Here is a 7,937-nt window from a genome sequence, read left to right as displayed (position 1 = left end):
TTCTTTGTTTGTCCAACATCTGAACTTTGAGTCCATTTTAAAAGCTGTTATGTCCAACATTACAATATTTAGTCCTTATGTTCGTCCGACAGAACATTATCTGTCCTTTGTTACGTTTAAAATGTGTGGTTTGTTTGTCCAACATTTGCTGATTGTCCATTTAAAAAGCTGTTACGTCCGACATTACAAGATTTTGTCCTAAGGTTCGTCTGACAGAACATTATCGGTCCCTTGTTACATCCGACATTACAAGATTTTGTCCTAAGGTTCGTCCGACAGAACATTATCGGTCCCTTGTTACGTCTTTATTTTCAAAATAATGTCCGATTTACACTGTCACCAGTTTAAAACCTCTTTATTTTTCATTTATACGGTAAGGAAGGTTGGTATAGATTTTGGGAGTTTAGGTCCCAACATTTTAGGAATTAGGGGCCAAAAGGGTCCAAAATTAAACTTTGTTTGATTTCATCAAAAAATTAATTATTGGGTTATTTGATATGTTTAATCTAACCATGTAATTAGATTCTTAAATTTTGGTCCTGTTTTCAAATTGGTCTACATTAAGGTCCAAAGGGTTCTTGATAATGGGTCCAATTTAGAATTTTAAAGTTTTAAGTTTAAGTTCTTAGACCACATTCATTTTGTGTCAGAAACCTGTGTTGTTTCAACTATTTAATCACAATTCAAATTCAGAGCTGCATCAAGCTTAAATTTTGTGTCCATACTTGCCCCAACCGTTCAGGGTATGACCTCTGCAGTCGTATAAAGCTGTACCCTGCGGAGCATCTGGTTGCTTATTATCTTGAATAGATAAACTGTATACAGCAATAATGTTCAGCAAAGTAAGATCTACAAATAAGTCAACAGTTGAACCCTTAAGGAGTTATTACCCTTTATAGTAAATTTTTAATTATCTTCATAAATTTGGTAAATTTCCTCTGTAAATAAAGGGCCAAGTTTATTATAGATAGAGAAAATTGTAAGAAGCAAGAATGTTCAGTAAAGTAAGATCTACAAACACATCGCCATCATCAAAACACAATTTTGTCATGAATCCATCTGTGTCCTTTGGTTAATACATGTATGCATATAGACCAAGGTGAGTGACATAGGCTTTTAAGAACCTCTAGTTTGACGAACAAGTCACATTTCTAGATATGTTCCAGAGTTCGCGAAATATTTTTCCATGGTGGTCCTTGAAGAAAAACTGCTGGTCCTCACTATCAATTCTATTGAAAAATACTAAAATTGTGTCAGTCCTATGCAAAATTTTGGTGGTAATATCCTGAGGACCACCACTTTTCGCAAACTCTGATGTTCTATAGATGAACTGTAAAGTACTTCATTAGCTCATGATCCTTTAACTTTGATATTTCGGGATTATGTTCTTTTTGATGTGGGAGATCCCTTTTCATTTTGGCCAATTGGTCTAAAGACATGGTCACAATAGCTATTGGTAGAATGAAATTTCTTCAAAATTTTGGTTTTGGTGGAGCTTGTGACTTTTGTTGCAGAAATCTTGACATAGGGATAGTGATCTGGCGGCAGCAGTATTTTATTTTTTTAACGTTTTTATTTTTATTTTATTTTTAAATTTGTTTATTTGTACCCAGGTCTTCATACTTTGTATATGGATGTTACGAAGTTTCCATAAGTCACATGTCCAATGTCCTTAACCTCATTTTCATGGTTTAGTGACTTCTTTAAAAACAATTATGATTTTTTTGTAATGTTAAATTCTCTCTTGTTATAAGTAATAAGATAACTATGTTTGGTATGTGCATACCTTGCAAGGTCCTCATGCCTGTCAGACAGTTTTCACTTGACCTCAACCTCATTTCATGGCTCAGTGAACAAGGTTAAGTTTTGGTGGTCAAGTCCATATCTCAGATACTATAAGCAATAGGTCTAGTAGATTTGGTGTATGGAAGGACTGTAAGGTGCACATGTCCAACTGGTAGGTGTCATCTTACCTTGATCTCATTTTCATGGTTCAGTGGTTACAGTAAAGTTTTTATACGACCGCAAAATTTGAAAAAATTTTCGTCGTATATTGCTATCACGTTGGCGTAGTCGTTGTCCGAATACTTTTAGTTTTCGCACTCTAACTTTAGTAAAAGTGAATAGAAATCTATGAAATTTTAACACAAGGTTTATGACCACAAAAGGAAGGTTGGGATTGATTTTGGGAGTTTTGGTTCCAACAGTTTAGGAATTAGGGGCCAAAAAAGGGCCCAAATAAGCATTATTCTTGGTTTTCGCACAATAACTTTAGTTTAAGTAAATAGAAATCAATGAAATTTAAACACAAGGTTTATGACTATAAAAGGAAGGTTGGTATTGATTTTGGGAGTTTTGGTCCCAACAGTTTAGGAATAAGGGGCCCAAAGGGTCCAAAATTAAACTTTGTTTGATTTCATCAAAAATTGAATAATTGGGGTTCTTTGATATGTGTCTAACTGTGTATGTAGATTCTTAATTTTTGGTCCAGTTTTCAAATTGGTCTACATTAAGGTCCAAAGGGTCCAAAATTAAACTTGACAAAAATTGAATCGGTTGAGTTCTTTGATATGCTGAATCTAAAAATGTACTTAGATTTTTAACCGGATTTTTGTGACAAAAATGTCGGTTATTGATTTGGGGATGTACGGCTGGCGGCCGGGCGGGTGGGCGGTTGGCAATCAAATGTTGTCCGTGCATTAACTCATGAACCGTTCAACCAAAGCTTTTAAAATTTTGATATGTTGTTACTGACAACTAAATGAAGGTCAAGTTCAATAATGGCGATTTTGACTTTTACCGTTCAGGAGTTATGGTTCTTGAAAGATTGAAAAATGAAATTTCCAGTTGTGTCCGTGCATTTACGCATGAACTGTTCTACCAAAGCTTCACAAATTTTAATATGTTGTGACTGATGACAAAATGGAGGTCAAGTTTAATAATGACGATTTTGACTTTTACCGTTCAGGAGTTATGGTTCTTGGAAGATTGAAAAATGGAGTTTCCAGTCGTGCCCTTGCATTTACGCATGAACTGTTCTACCAAAGCTTCCCAAATTTTAATATGTTGTTACTGATGACAAAATAGAGGTCAACTTCAATAAAGACGATTTTGACTTTTACTGTTCAGGAGTTATGGTTCTTGAAAGATTGAAAAATGATGTTTCCAGTCGTGTCCGTGCATTTTCTCACGAACCATTTAACCAAAGCTTTTGAAATTTTTATATGTTGTTACTGATGGCAAAATAGAGGTCAAGTTCAATAATGACGATTTTGACTTTTACCGTTCAGGAGTTATGGTTCTTGAAACATTGTAAAATGGCGTTTCCATTCAAGTTGTTGCATTTACTCATGAACCATTCAATCTAAGCTTTTCAAATTTTAATATGTTGATACTGATGACAAAATGGTGGTCAAATTTGATATTGACGATTTTCACTTTCACCATTCATCAGTAATGGTTCTTGTGATATTGCCAGGACACAAATAAATATTAATAAATCCGGTTTGCTGTCGTTGTGACAGCCTCTTGTTTATTATTGGCCCAGTTTTCAAGTTGGTCCAAATCGGGGTCCAAAATTTAACTTTGTTTGATTTCATCAAAAATTGAATAAATGGGGTTCTTTGAAATGCCAATCTAACTGTGTATGTAGATTCTTCATTTTTGGCCCTGTTTTCAAATTGGTCTACATTAAAGTCCAAAGGGTCCAAAATTAAACTTAGTTTGATTTTAACAAAAAATTAATTCTTGGGGTTCTTTGATATGCTGAATCCAAACATGTACTTAGATTTTTGATTATGGACCCAGTTTTCAAGTTGGTCCAAATCAGGATCTAAAATTATTATATTAAGTATTGTGCAATAGCAAGAAATTTTCAATTGCACAGTACTCAGCAATAACAAGAAATCTTCAATTGCACAGTATTGTGCAATAGCAAGAAATTTTCAATTGCACAGTATTGCGCAATAGCAAGAAATCTTCAATTGCACAGTATTGTGCAATAGCAAGTATTTTCAATTGCACAGTATTGCGCAATAGCAAGAAATATCTAATTGCACAATATTGTGCAATAGCAAGAAATTTCAATTGGAGTTATTTTTCTTTGTCCAGAATAGTAGTTGAATCAACTTAAATCAATGTTTTATACAATATACAATGTATATATTCACTTTTACTACCAACTGATAAATTAAAACAATCTTTACCATTCACTGATAACAAGCACTTTTTTTACATTTTGATATTGTATGATGTATTTAAATGAGTGATTATTGTTGCAAACTCCATTAGAAATTTGAATTGAGATCGGTTTTGGAATAAAGGAAAGGGGGATGTGAAAAAAAAATTGGGGAGGGGGGGGGGTTCAATTTTTCTCATTTGAAATTTCATAAATAAAAAGAATTTTTCAAACATTTTTTTTGAGAGGATTAATATTCAACAGCATAGTGAATTGCTCAAAGGCAAAACAAAAATTTTAAGTTCATTAGACCACATTCATTCTGTGTCAGAAACCTATGCTGTGTCAACTATTTAATCACAATCCAAAGGAGTAAGTTCGGTAAGTGCCATATTTGGCCCCAATGATAAAGTTCATGGTTACAAGACAATAATTGTTTTAAGTTGCCTTAAAGACATGTGAAAAAGTTAAACAGAGCTGTTTTTGTCAAAGTTTAATTCTAACACAACGATTTTTACATTCGAAAACGGTCAAGATAAGGAATTTTGGTGAAATTTGACAAAATCAGCCGGATTTCAACCAAATAAAGGACCAGGAAACATAGAGCAGGCGTCGACAAGCCTAATATTCAAATAAGACATGTTAAATGTCTTCACAAACATTATTTTAAAAGATCTTTGTTGTCGACGTATGCGTTCTATGTTTCCTGTCAAATAATCTTTGGAAATTTACCCATTTTCATTGATTTTGTCGTGAAAAATCAATACGAGTACAACTTGTGACGTCATAATGAAACGCAGAAACGTAAAATTATAAACAAAATGGCTTATATCCTATCTAGTCAATAAAAAATCGGGCAAAAATGTCTGTTAAATCTTAGAATACTTCCAATGTCTGCTAAATTGATCTCTTTACTTTCTGATGCCGACACACTCACTAAATGTTCAGAGGAAAGGAAAAGCTTTACACAAGGACCAAAAAATGTTGATATTACATGCTCAGGAAGCCATCGAAAATCTTTATTCCTTCAAAAACCTATCCTTAATTTGTCCACACCTAATCTTGGGAGTACTGCATTTCTTAATACTACTACATTTATTTCAGTACTAGGTAAAACTACTTTTTACAACCTTTCAGCAGCATGCTTATCATAAACAATCATTTGTGTATATGCTTTTTCATGGTCACAAGGGGATAGCTAGGAAGCATCTGTATTGAAATTGCAAAGAATATTTTCACCTTGATGAGTGGCATAATCATTTTCATTATATATAGTCTCTAAAATAGCAATTATGTCGGCAAGAAAGTTGAACAATTCCGTTTTATTGTCATCTTCCGACAAACTACTCAAAACCCTTGGGGTTCTTCCAGAACCAACAACTTGCCGTCTAGCACCAATACTTTACCTTTTGGTTTTGTCCCAGCCTTAAAATAATTAATTAAGTAAACATCAAATAGATGTCTACTCTTGGATACTTTATGTAAGGCAGTATGATATCATTTGCATTATCATCAAATATGTTTGCCCCGAGTGGTGGCAATAAATTTACCATTGCTGTCCCACCAACGATATATGCGTCAGAAAGGGAATCAGTTGATGGCAAATCATAGAACGTTTCAAGTATACCCATTTGCTGTGAATTAATACCACACCCTGAAACAAAGAAGGAGGAGCAGTTGGTTTTTGTGGCTAAAGAAGAAATGAAAAGTCTAGAAAAGAGATGCAGTCAGTGTCCAGGTTCTCCAGCTTTGCAAATAAGTTTCCAGTTTCATTTAACGGATTTTAAATGAAAACGTTCTTTTTAATCTGGTTAAAAATACCGGTAGCAGACTATCCTTCGTTTCGCATTTCATTAATTCAAAGATCGTACTATTTGAACTCAATATCTTGGAGTTCATATTCATATCTTACCTACTTCTGAATCAACCATTTCCTTAAGGTGGTACCTAACACTACAGGGAGATAACTCTGTAAAGTCAGCTAAACGTTTTAATTACACTGTGTTGTAAAAGGAATATTAAGCTTCTCAATGATCAAAACTGATGTTCGACAAATTGCTATATAACCAGTGTAATTTTTCTGACAAAACAGTTGGTTCAAAACATTTTAAATTTTTATATTTTTATTAAAGTGTCAAAGTAAATACTTTGACAAAATTTTATGAAAATTAAACGACTCAAATTAATTTTAGTGAAAGTGTTGGGTACCACCTTAAAAGAGTAAATTTTGTACAAATCTGACGACTCTTCTACAAATTGATTTCAAAACTCGTCCATTCCTTTAGAAAGTATTTTAAAGTTTTTGAAAAAATCCTTTTGTGTTTTTGTAGTCTTGGTGCTGTCGTTCATCTGTTGTAGAATGACTCAAGCCAATAAATCTTGCAAATTCATCTACCAGTCTACTGACTTCTGGTTCAGCTACCATCTTTCGTCTCGAAGGGATGTTCTATTAAACGTATGGTACCAACATTGCCATTCACGACTCATTATTCTCTGTTTGTGCCTGATGAATTGTAATATAAGAAGTCAACTTACTAGCAAACCACATGCAGTTATCTGATGTACATGTCTATTTATAATTACATTTGAACATACATGAAAAGCATCTGCCATTCTAGGTGTTGCAATAGCGGCTTCAGGGAAGACACATGTTCATCCACTATCACACAAAATATCACTCAGAATTGTAAACCAAGCCATTTTAATGAACAATCTACCAAACATGTCATTAAACTTATGCTTTTGAAACGAAACAATTTTTTTCTTTCAAATCCTTAATTTTTGGTATGACAATAGTAGTCTGTATTTTTTCACTGAAATCCCTAGAAACTATAGTAAAATTGTAGTTGTAAACACCTCTGTAGACAGTCCAGATATTTCATGGCAATGCACTATGAATAATTGCAAAGGCATCTGTACTTCCTTTAGCCGAGTCCTGGCATACTAAAATACCCTGGAATCTTTCAATGTTCACTAAAATGAGCAGTTTTATTCAGCACATACATGTACATGTACTTTTGTGCATGTTACGATTGTAAAATATCTAGATTTACTATGTTTTTCAATCTTTTATCTTGTTTATATTTCCAAGACTAAGTGATTGTGCATAATAAGAGACTAAAAAAATAAAAGTAAAATAAGAAATAAGTGTAATCTTATAATACCTCTATTAACCCGCGTTTACCTGTAAAATAATTGGTGTAAACAATGATTTTTGCGAGCAAATGTAATGCACCATATGATGTTCAAAAATTCATACATTGTCAAAGGATAAGCTTATCATTCGAGCATTTAAGCTATTAATAAACTCATCAAAGATACCAGGATTAAAATTTTGTATTTGCGCCAGATGTGCATTTTATTCTACAAAAGACTCATCAGTGACGTTTGAATCATAAAAAGTAACACAACTAAATCAGCCCATGTCAGAAAGAACATATCAGAAAGAAGTACATATTTGAATAAAAATAATTCATATGCAAGTATATAACTTTCAGTAAACGCTTCCTCATATCTAATCTTACATCGAGGGACAGTTAAACACAAAGGGTCAATCAAACTCATATGTCTAAAATAAACTGACAACAACAAGAAAAACAAGAAAAAAATCAAAAAACAATTAAAACAGTATACAAATCGCAAGATAGAAGACTAAAGCCTGAGCAACACCTGAACCTTATTTAAACTGATTATTTTGACTGAATAGTCTGAATAATGAAATCAATGTATGATATTCATAATAACAAGGCATGAATAAGTG

This window comes from Mytilus galloprovincialis, chromosome 1 (assembly GCF_965363235.1).
Source record: "Mytilus galloprovincialis chromosome 1, xbMytGall1.hap1.1, whole genome shotgun sequence".
Classification (NCBI taxonomy): Eukaryota; Metazoa; Mollusca; class Bivalvia; order Mytilida; family Mytilidae; genus Mytilus; species Mytilus galloprovincialis.
This window is presented reverse-complemented; position numbering follows the sequence as displayed.